This window comes from Macrobrachium nipponense, chromosome 2, assembly GCF_015104395.2.
Source record: "Macrobrachium nipponense isolate FS-2020 chromosome 2, ASM1510439v2, whole genome shotgun sequence".
Lineage (NCBI taxonomy): Eukaryota > Metazoa > Arthropoda > Malacostraca > Decapoda > Palaemonidae > Macrobrachium > Macrobrachium nipponense.
This window is the reverse complement of record NC_087201.1, coordinates 30,451,943-30,464,442: the sequence shown is the minus strand read 5'-3', so window position 1 is coordinate 30,464,442 and position 12,500 is coordinate 30,451,943. Positions and strand designations below refer to the sequence as shown.

The 12,500-nt window shown below is 33.9% G+C and overlaps 1 protein-coding gene across 1 annotated transcript in view; it reads right to left on the bottom strand.

Annotated features, from left to right (window-relative positions):
* LOC135221149 (uncharacterized) overlaps window positions 1–12,500 on the bottom strand; it is a 237,813-nt gene that overhangs the window by 201,956 nt on the left and 23,357 nt on the right. The gene's annotated exons all lie outside the window — the stretch shown is intronic.

Here is a 12,500-nt window from a genome sequence, read left to right as displayed (position 1 = left end):
GAAAAGTCAACTTCAGGTACACTGAGGTCTCTAAAAGCCAGGAGGGGTCAGAAGCTCGCAGACAAATTACTTGTGTTTTATGGAAAGGGGAACAGAGGGCCATCCGAATAGCCTAGATCTTATCACGTAAACGACCTGTGAGGGGGAAAACCTGAGGCTTCACTCTGTATAAACGGAATGCACAGGTGGAAGGACACTGCAAATGAAACGGCTTATCGTTACCCACTGATATCTAGCAAGACAAGGTATAAACTTACAAGAGATAGTTTCTGGACAATTCTTTTAAATATATGCTTCAGTTTCACGATATATATGTGCGTTCTCTTGACACATTCCTTTAAATGTATACTTCTGTTTCATGATATATATGAGCATGTGTAAATTAGACAAATTTTTACTCTTATATACAGTCAGTTGCCGGGTTACGGTGGGGGTTCCATCCCCAGCATGGAGCTGCAAGTCGAAAATCGCCTTAAACCGAATCACCATAATAAACTTCCGTTTTTAGATATTTTAATCATTCGAACTCCTCAAGGTTTTAATACCAGTATTTTTAGGAAAAAGTCATTTACAGGTCAAGGTACGAACTTTTACTGCAATTGCTCTTTCACGTTTAAATCAAATAGTATTTCCACACTGTTGCACCGTGCCTATATGTTATCCTCTACCTGGCACAACTTTCACAAGGAAATTTTGTTTTTATTTCAAATTTTCAAAAATAATTCGTACCCTCACTTCTTATTCAACAAGTATGTTTGTTTGTTTGTTTGTTTGTATGGTGCTTTTACGTTGCACGGAACCAGTGGTTATTCAGCAACGGGACCAACTGCTTTACGTGACTTCCGAACCACGTTGAGAGTGAACTTTTATCACCAGGAATACACATCTCTGACCCCTCAGTGGATCAACAAGTAAGTAAATAGCTTTTTTGGATAATAGATTCCAACCCCGTCTGTCCATGCCTAATGTCCCTAAATTGCTCGTGTAATCCTCCATTCCTCTTGTGCATTCGAAATAAATTCAAGCAATCACTACAAAATCCAATTCGCAGTACATTTGAACTATAGATATCAGATTATGTTCGAAAAATCCAATTCGCAGTACATTTCCAGCTCTAGATATCAGATTATGTTCGAAAAATCCTAAGACAATTGGGTCATTATTTCACCATATGGATAGGCTTCCCGCCTTGATGTGGTCTCTGGTGGTTTATTGTTTCACTTGCCCAAAATGTAAAGTTAGGAAATATATCGATGCCACTAAGAGATTGCTCAAAATCAGAACTGATTCTCTTCTTGGAATTAGTTAATTAAAAACAAAAGAATTTTATAATCTAAGAGATCACTGTAAGAAATGCAGAATATCTTATGAAGATTTTAATAGTATCGCCCAAGCACCCAATGACCACTCTCTCTCCATCCTGGAATCTTTAACTATCAAGCAGCTTGTCCCTTCCCTACAAAGCCATACCTCCTCCACTATTTTATATATAGCCTAAGTTGACGTCGACCTCATGAAAACTGAGATGTCACTCAGTTCTTAGCTCAGATAGAATTAGGTACCAATACGTTCCAACATCATTTATATATATATTTTTTTAAGTTTTTTCAATATTAGGTTTTCAATATTTTAAACATTGTCTTCGGTTCGTTTTTGTTCTTTTCTTGATTAAGCTTCATGTTTTAGACTTTGCGAGTTTTTTTTTTTTTAACTGAGTCCATTTTTAATTTTTATTCTTTGAAATCTTACAGCCCTGAAGATGAGACTTGTGGTCTCGAAAATTTGGCCAATAAATTAATACGATGCTACGATGACCTTTTCGCTATTTTATTACTGCTATATATATATATATATATATATATATATATATATATATATATATATATATATATATATATATATGTATATAATCTATATTCTATATATATATATATATTTATATGTATAAATATAAATATATACATATATATATATATATATATATATATATATATATATAATATATATGTACTATAATATATATAATATATATATATATATATATTATATTATATATATATATATATATATATATATTTTATTTTTTTTTTTTAATATATATATATATTTATATATATATATATATATATATATATATATATATATATATATATATATATAATATATATATATATATATATATATAGATATATATATATAAATATATTTATATATTTTATATATATATATATATATATATATATATATATATATATATATATATATTTATATATATATATATCATATATATATATATATATATATATATATATATATATATATATATATATATATATATATACCGCTATATATATACACACATACACACATCCCACACACACACACACACACACACACACACACACACACATATATATTATATATATATATATATATATATATATATATATATATATATATATATATATGTATATATATATATGTATGTATGTATGTATGTATGTGTGAGTAACATGAAACTCCTTGTTTTCTTTTATGTGAACGCAGCTGAGAAAGAAAACAAAGTACTTAGTCCAGGGGGCGAGAAAGGGTTTTACATATCAAGGCAGAAAAGAGGATTTGGGATCTCTTGTGAAAACGAATTGGGGAACACAGTTTAAAACAAAGTATTTCTCTCTCACGATATCGGAATGATATTTGGCTCTGAAAGATACTTGTGATGTAAAATTCACAAAGAATGAAAAGAACATTCTTCTTAATGAGCCATTTTGTCAATTCTCTTTAGCATAACCGTGAATATTGATGTTTCTTACAGGCATTTCTCAAGTCCCTCTGTTATTAAACGCTGAAAATATGAATAATCCCAAAGCAATGATATATGGAGCAATAAAGCTCGATTAGTTACGACCATCAATGATAAGTTTATAAAGAAAAACTTGTAACTCGAATCACTTAAAATTCCGAGAAGAAGAAGAAGAAGAAGAAGAAGAAGAAGAAGAAAGAAGAAGAAGAAGTACATTAGAGGTAAGCCTGGAGGAGCCTCCGTAAGAAGTATTAGGATCTCTCTGAGAAAAAAAGAAAAAAAAAAAAAACTCTTCGAGAGGATAACGTTTAAAAGGACAGACAGGTCTCGAGGAATTACTGTTAGGTACTTTGGAAGGACACTGCTTTGCATGGTGTAAGGTTCCCTGAAGAATATGCCTGTAAGATAGATGCTGAATGATCCGCAGTGGGAGATAAAAGATTATGAAGGTATTAATAACTTATAAAAATCTTATATTCTCCAGATTCTAAGAGGAACTAAGTAGGAACAATAAAAACCTAAATTCTACAGATTCCCAAAGAGTAAGAACAATCTTCCAAAATAAACATTTTCAAAATATGAGTCCCTTTAGACTATAGTTGCCTTGAATACCAGATTATACAAGCATTCACAGTGAAAATAATTCTATGCTGAAAAACACAATAACTTGACGGAGGAGATAAGAATGGAAAATTTTAGTGTTAATATATTACTTGAAGATTATTCCCTACAGATCACGATCACTTAAAAGTCTGAAAAGTTTTTAAGGCCGTTTTAGAGAAACTCATTGGGAGTATAACGTTTAAAAAGACAGGTTTCGAGAAAATACTGCTCGGTACTTTTAGGAGACATTGCTTTGAACGGAAAAAAGATTTTCTGGAGGATGTACTTGAAAGCTAAAGGAATGATTTACGAAAGCTAAAGGAATGACTTACACCTTTAGAAGTGTTCTCACAAGAAGACGGTAAAAGTCTCAGGGCTCAAAAACTACATATCAACAAATAATTCTAGGTTAGAACAAAAGAGCTAAGCCAGAACAATTTGACATGGAACTTTCATCCATGTCTTTGTGAGGTCCAGTGTTCCGTCTGTTGAGGATATAAACGCAAATCTTTCAGACTTCTGTTGACGTTTATAAATTGAGTATCGTGTAACGAACCTTCGTGAGACGAAACACGTGAACGTTTCCTGTACAGAAAGATACCATAAATATATTTTCTTTTTATATTTCATTACTTAAATTACACCACCTCACAAGGTAGCGAAAATTACACCCTCCGTTAGGCTAGTGGTGTGCAATTCATATTTTAAATTCATTGATTTTACTGTTGTATAATCAATAAATTGGTGACCAGATCTGTTCAAAAAGATGGAAATTCTTTCTTGTCAACTCATAAAAAACTATGCTTTTAAACTGATGGACAATGCGGAGTGACATAGCCTTTTTAAAACTAATAAAAGAAAAAGAACCACTCCCGTGAACTTTTGCTAACTTAAAAACTTATTGAGAGAAAGTCGATGTAAGAAATGATTCGTTTTTCATTTCAATCGACTGGTCTAACTACTCTTCATATAGCACCTTCCTCCGAACAGGCATTGACGATTCATGAATTTGCTATGAAAGCAGTTGCAATCTTTCATTGCATAATAGGATTCTGATAAAGTAATGCTCTTTCACGTAGGCCATTGTGGCTGAAGTATTTGGCAGCTTTTAACAGCAGAATGCTAAATACACTGCCGTTGCAGATGACAATAATCCAATAAGTATTGTTATGCAACACATTTTTCTTGAGTTACATATGTACAACTATAATGTAAGTATAGGCCTGTATAATACAATATAAGTATTTTCGTAATTAATTCATTAAAAATGAAACAGCCTTACAGACATGTATACATTCATTCACACTCACACACCAAAACGCACATAATTATGTGTGTATATATATATATATATATATATATATATATATATATATATATATATATAATATATATATATATATATATATACACACACACACCAACACACACACACACACACACACATATATATTATATATATATATATATATATATAATATAGATATATATATTATATATATGTGTGTGTGTGTGTGTGTGTGTGTGTGTGTATGTGTGTGTGTTGTGTGTGACTGGGTGCCTTTACATTAACTAGGTGTTTTCATAGGAATCAAAGAAAACTCCTCTACAAAGATCATGAACAATCAAAGGAAGAAGCAGTGCATTCCAATATCATAGATTATTATACATCCGATCAAACGTTTACAAAGACTCATAAAGAGATAAAGTACTAAACGAACTTAAAAATAAATACATATACAATCTGGTTTTAAAAGTTGGCGTGATATTGTGTTCTCTCTCTCTCTCTCTCTCTCTCTCTTCACTAATAGCATTGATTCACCTCTGTTAATGAATATTTATGATATTTATTTTATTTCCCTTTGCATTCGTTGGTATTCACTGGAAATAACTGCGAGGGAGAATTGTCTATTTTGGTCTCGGGATTTTATGACTTTTCTGTTTGCGTTGAATTGTTAAAGTACAACAAATGCGAATGTAATACGGTTTAGTTGCTCATTTCGTTATGAAGTGCATAAACAGTAAGTCCAGCAGGCGAACAAGTTACGTTTAGCGGATTGGCTAATGAGAGAAGCTAATTGGGGACCTCTAATAAGACGATTCTGCTAACCGTAGAACGTAATAACTTGCACATTCAGCCAGTAAACATTAATTGCGCGTGTCTCCGTGTGTGAGCAAAGGCTGGTGCATGTGGTTTATAATTCTGGGGTCGTAAAATGGAAGAGCATAGTGAGACCGAGATGGGGCTGCATTAACGGATGACAGAAGTGTCAGAAGCAAAGACTCTCCATTTTTTGGTGGGGAATAGTGCCGGAGTATTGCCAGAGGAGGAGGCGAGGTTATATACCGAACGTGAAATGTGGGGAAGGCGTAAGAGTCACGACAAAATAGGTTGTCGTTGGTATACTTATTTCATTCTCTTATCTGTTACGAACGGAACTTGAACCACCTCGACGAGATTTTATATTGAAAGTGCAACAGTAATGCGTGACACCATTCTCTTTCTACCTGCGATGGAATCATTTCTAATGCTACGACATTGATTGGGGTAAAGAGGCAGGCACACACACTCACACACACCACACACACACACACGCACATGCACACACACACGCACACACACACACACACACACACATATATATATATATATATATATATATATATATATATATATATATATATATATATATTTATATATATACATACATATATATATATATATATATAATATATATATATATATATATATATATATATATATATATATGTGTGTGTGTGTGTGTGTGTGTGTGTGTGTGTGTACTATAAGTTCCACAGCTGCCACCACTAATAACGAGATTCTAAAATCTCGTTCTTCTCTTTTAAAAGGTAGCGATGGATCGTGCACCTAAGGCAACTGGTAACACACTCACCCCTCTCTCTCTCTCCACATCGCACCTCCCCCCATTACCTAAGGCAATTGAATCAGAAACATGAGCTTATGAAAAATAATATTCATTTAAGAACAAAGCATTAAATGAATGATTGAACTCAGATAACCCATTCCATATTCCTACTCCAATAATCCAATATTATCTTAGTCACAAAAACTGGGCAAGTCATAATACAGTACACCATAGTAATTAAGTCAGTTCCCCTTTCTCCAGATCAATTCCCCTTTCTCCAGAATTGCCTGTTAGAAGACAGGAGAACACCCCGATAAGCACAAGATTATAATCAAAGATCATATCAAATAAAACATCTCTGAAATAAATATTCAAATACAATCCAGCCACAACTTTGGCCAAAATATATATGCTTACCCATTCAACACAGTATGCACAATCAATTTATAACAGAAGTACTGTCTGAAGAAGCAATCTTGGCTTCTGCCTCTCTTGTACAGATCTATCTCCATGGTATTACTACATCTCATTATGTAGGGAAAAGCTCGCACACACGCACGAACTCACACCCGTTGTCCACACCCAAGAACTGCCTAGAACTAGACTCATAAGTCACCTCTGCTATCACCTGTAGCAACAGGACATGCACAAATCTGCTAAGACAGCAATTTTTATATTGACCACACCAAAAAGACACATCAGCATTCCCAAAGCTCGTCACCTCGAACACTCTGTCTCTAAGGGAAGTTAAACTGCTGACTTATCTACATTCTAAGAAACTCATAGCACATCACATTACAATGGCATATTAAAATATTATCTTAATCTATTCCCCTCTTATGTAACAGATATATACATATATATATATATATATATATATATATGTATATATATATATAGAGAGATATATATAGATATATTATGATAGATATATAAATAATATATATATGTATATATTATTCACACACACACGCACATATATATATATATATATATATATATATATATATATATATATATATATATATATATATATATATATATATATATATATATATATTTATATATGTATATTATATATATATATATATATATATATATATATATATATATATATGTATGTATATATATATATATATATATATATATATATATATATATATATATATATATATATATATATATACACATAGGGAGGGGGTCGGTAGAAAATTACGTTTGCTTTTTGAATTGCTTTCTCAATTATATGGTCAGGATACGTAATTTTCTACCGACCCCCTAAAGACAAGACCAGAGACACACCCAACAATAAAATAAAAATTCCCCACCTGGAGACGATTAAGAGAGTAACTCACACCCTTGGGAAAATCCAACCCTTTTGCATTTACCTACCCAAATACCTTAGCCAAATCCCTGATTAACGTCCAACAAAAGACATCGCCCAAAGACTCGGGGGTATATGAGATCCCATGCCAGGACTGTGACCAATCTTACATCGGATTTACAGGTAAATCACTTCCCCAGAGATTAATACAACACAAACGGTCAGTTAGGTATGGACAACAGAACTCGGCTATTTTCATCATATAAATGAACATAACCATAGAATAAACTGGAATATGTCACGTGTAATTTATAGCAGCAACTGCCGGTACAAGAGTCAAATGATGGAATCGGCCTATAAAAGAGAAGCAGGTAATGAACATCTCAAAAGGGAATTGGACATCAGACATCGTCGACGCAGTGTTCATTCAACCAACGCTTAAGAAGATTAAAGGAAGATTATCAGCGGGGGTGACCTAAATTGGCTTACTTGTGGACGAATCTCTTGGTATAAATACCACCTTTTCTGTAAACTTTTCTCATTCATACCTGAAGAGAGAGACAGCAGTCTCTGAAATATAGTACTTTTCTCTCTACATTTTGGTGTTTTTATGGGCTCCTTTTATTAGATGGAATTCTGTTGTTACAGAACACCTTTACCAGTCATATATATATATATATATATATATATATATATATAGATATATATATATATATATATATATATATATATATATATATACATATAGATGTATAAATCAAAATATATTCTTGCGCATGGATTCTCCTTAAACACATTGCACCTGAGAAACTTTTGTATAAAACGTTCTCAAATTCTCGGAAATCATTTGCAACTGAATTTTAATGTATCTTTAAGAGCTACGGCTACTCCAAATACGCTTATCGCTATAATGCTTGAACCAGGGATGATAAATACGTGGATTTGTAAACTGAAAGAGATTTACATTTATATATCTATCGTAACATGGGTGGTTACGTGATATCTCACTTTAAGTGCGTGGGTTCCGATATCATTTGGTTTTCATGTAGCTCCCTGGTGGTTTGTGTTGATATTCATATATTTATATATATATATATAATATATATATATATATATATATATTATATATATATATATATATATATATATATATATATATATATATATATATATATATATATGTATGTAGTATGTGTGTGTGTGTGTATTAATCATCATCAGCCGTTTTTACTCCACTGCAGAACAAGGGCCTCAGACATGTCCTTCTACTCCCATCTGTTTATGGTCTTTCTGTGCCATTCTATACCGGCAAATTTTTCTCTTTCTATATACATGTATGTGTAATATATACGTATATGTAATATACAGAGAGAGAGAGAGAGAGAGAGTGAGAGAGAGATCTTTTCTTATGTTCTCATCAGTTCACCATTTTTTTAAAATTCTTTTTTCAATCTTCGAAGATTTCTTTTGGAAGTTAAGAGGAATCTCGGACGCGATTCGCTCATTACGTCTTCATTATTTATTCACTTAATTAAAACTTGTGTGCGAAGTGCGGTAGGGCAAAGCATTAATGAAATAGCATCGCAAAAGGATTAATTACTTGATAAGAAGATGCTCCTTCTTTTAATATCCTCACTCGCGATTATGCCACGCGTTTCGGTTGTTGTTTATCTGGCTGCTGTCATGTGCAGCTTGGCGCGATAAGTCACAGGATATGCTCTTGTACGTCTGTGTGTGTGTCTGTGTGTGTGTCCTGATACTCTCTGGTATCTGATAACATATCTGACGACTCAAGATCTCCACTTAATTCCGTTAATGAAAGTTTAAGCCTCAGAAAAGAACGTCTCCGACTTCACCGTCCTAATCCCAGAACTACTGGTTGGAGAGATTTCTAATCTCAGTCTGCAATGTGAATTAGATAAATTTATAAATGAAAAGGTCGCTATTCATTTCAGCAACCTCGAAAACTATGGAACAGACTCAAATCTCAGTCATTTTTGGCATTTTACATTTCACCCGTTCTAACCCTATCTTCCTACTGGGGGCTGAACTAGGACTTAAAGGTCATTGGCAGTGTCACTATTCATCTCAGCGACCTCGAAAGCTATGGATTAGACACAAATCTCTGTAATTTTTTACATTTTATATTTCATCCCTTCTCAAACCCTCATTCCTTATTAGGGGCTGAACTAGGGCTTAACGGGGATCGGCAGTGTCACTATTCATTTCAGCTACCTTGAAAACTATGGATCAGATACATTTTATATTTCCCCCCCTCTCAACCTACCTTCCTATTGGTGGCTGAACTTGGACTTAAAGGGCATTGGGAGTGTCACAATTTATCTTAGCGACCTTGGAAACTATGCATTAGACTCTAATATCTGTCTTTTTAGTTATTATTACATGTTAGCCATTCCCACCCCCAACACCCTTCAGGGCCAGTGATGTCTTACCCTTACAATATTCTTCCCCAAACAATTTCTATTGGGGCTGAACTTGGACTTGAAGGGTATCCAGAGTGTCACTGTTCATCTCAGCAGTGGCATCCAGAACTATAGATTATACACTAATATCTATCGTTTTCTGTTAATTTTACTTGTCACACCTTTCCCACCCCCACCCCTTATGGTGCCAGTGATGTCTTACCCCAAAGGTATTCTTTCCCAAACAGTAAGTCATACGTATGCCAAGTTTGGTTGAAATTGTTCAATGCGTTTCAGAGTTATGGTGGAACATACACACACATCCGTACATACATACATCTGTTTATATTCCATGGAATTCAAAACCACAAGAACGGAAATGCTTAAGTCACGTGCAGTTGCAATATATTGAACAGTTGCATTATTACTTAACATAGGAACAGCTTTAAATTTGTCAGTTTTGTTTATACATATTTCGTTCATTCTTAAGGAAAAGCGTTGCTACATACACAACAAAGCAGCCAAATGACAGCTGCAATTAAATGATTGTCAGAAGGATTAAATCTAATTAAAAGATTTCTTGGTTACTGTTCCTCCCTCCTCCCTTTCGCAGCCTATTAGTATTTGTGTTAATGGTTTTATTAGCAGTAATTGTGACAAGTAGCAATAGCTTTACAAATCGTACTTCTACTTTTATTCTGCAGTAGCCTTAGAAAAATCTGTAACCACAGCTTTACAAACCGTACGTCTAGTTTTATTCAGCATGTAGCCTCAGACATATCTGCAATAACCACCCTCATTGCTTAAAGCAATAAAGGATATTTTGCTTCTTTTTGGGTTATTTCCAGTAATAATAGTAACAGTGGCAACATACCAGTCATTTCAACAACAACAACATTGCCTTTGTCAACACACAGAGGAAACTGGAAGATGCATTCCAATGACAGTCATACTTCTTCTATTTCCGGATACATAACGCTTGACCATGGCTGAGGCTACGGAAGATCATTATTATCTCCGTCACACGTGAGGCATATAGTAGTCGACCCAATAGGAGCATTTAGGGGGAAGGCCCCGGGGTTCAGTGGTAAACGGAAGTTGCTTCTTTTACGACTCCCAAGTGAAGAAGCTCCTGTCGCTGGGCCAGTTGCTTAATCCGTTCCAGATTCTTGTTACGCAGCGGAGCGTTCCAGAGGTTCTATTGGCGCTGTGGGATTCTCTTTCTCTCTTCTTCATTCGAATTCTATTTACTTTTCGCATCTTCTTTAGTGAAGCCGCTGGTGATCATGGTTGGGTTTCAAGTAACATATCTATAACTTTATTGTTTTTGAAACATGATTTCGGAGCGTGGTTAAAGTCCATTTTTTTTTAGCTAGAAATTTCTTTAATTGCTTTGATTAGGCTTCAATAAAAGTCATTCATGTCTTTGTCCCTATGACAGATAGAAAGAGACAGAGTGAGATATACCAGTTTGTTTATCCGTAATACCTGCACCCTCGTTTAGACCATAAAGCATAGTTCTTATTCAAGGGATATTTAGCTTTTTCTTCTGAACAGTCACCAGTTATAATCTTTCATTCTACGAAGTGCTCCACGTCTGTACTTCTCATAAACATTTTCTTTCTGTTAGAGTAGTGACCTAAGGACCCTTTTTTTTTTTTCTTTTTTTTAGTTAAAAGGGGAAAAATAGTCTGAAATTCCAGTGTCTTTTTTTAGCCATGGCGTTTTAGTACAACTCAATCGTCGAGTCATACTTTCAGTCAACAATCTCAAGGACTCCAGTACGTCTGATCAAAGTACGATGCCGTCCTCAAATTCCGTACTCAACAAAGGAAGTTTGTGATCTGTGATATATTTTTTATTTATTTTGCCGCAGGAGTAGGAGGAAGGGGGTACCAATGCACGTTAATTGTTATCTATTCCGTACCAATTGTCGAAATCTGACCCAGTTAAGATCTTGCTCTGATCACTCCTGCCACTAATCTACTAATCAAACCTCCAATATATTGTTTTATATTTCAGGACTCTCCTCAAGTCCCACTTACTCAGGAACCTTGAATATACACATTTCCTCGGTCAGATTAATTTTAACGTTTCTTCAGTGTAACATCTATCAGACTTCTCTTATTTGTGTGAATTGAATGTCATCATTCCGGTACTTCTGAAGGATTTGGGGGAATCTGACAAAATACTTTGTTAGCTAAGCCTTTTGCGAATGGCTCTACTCCTTACTGTGAAGCCGTTTTCTTGCTTTATTTTACTGCCATTGACTGCTATTGAGCAGAATAAATATTCTGACGAGTCAGTTTATCTCTTTTGGTGTTCCTCGATTGAGTTTTCTAATTCCCTCCTCTACGAATCTTTACCAAATGGCAATATCTAGTTCGCTTCTTTTCCTGTTGATGCTTTTTATTTTACAACTGCCATCAATCAAATGCAATACAACTTTGCATCATAAC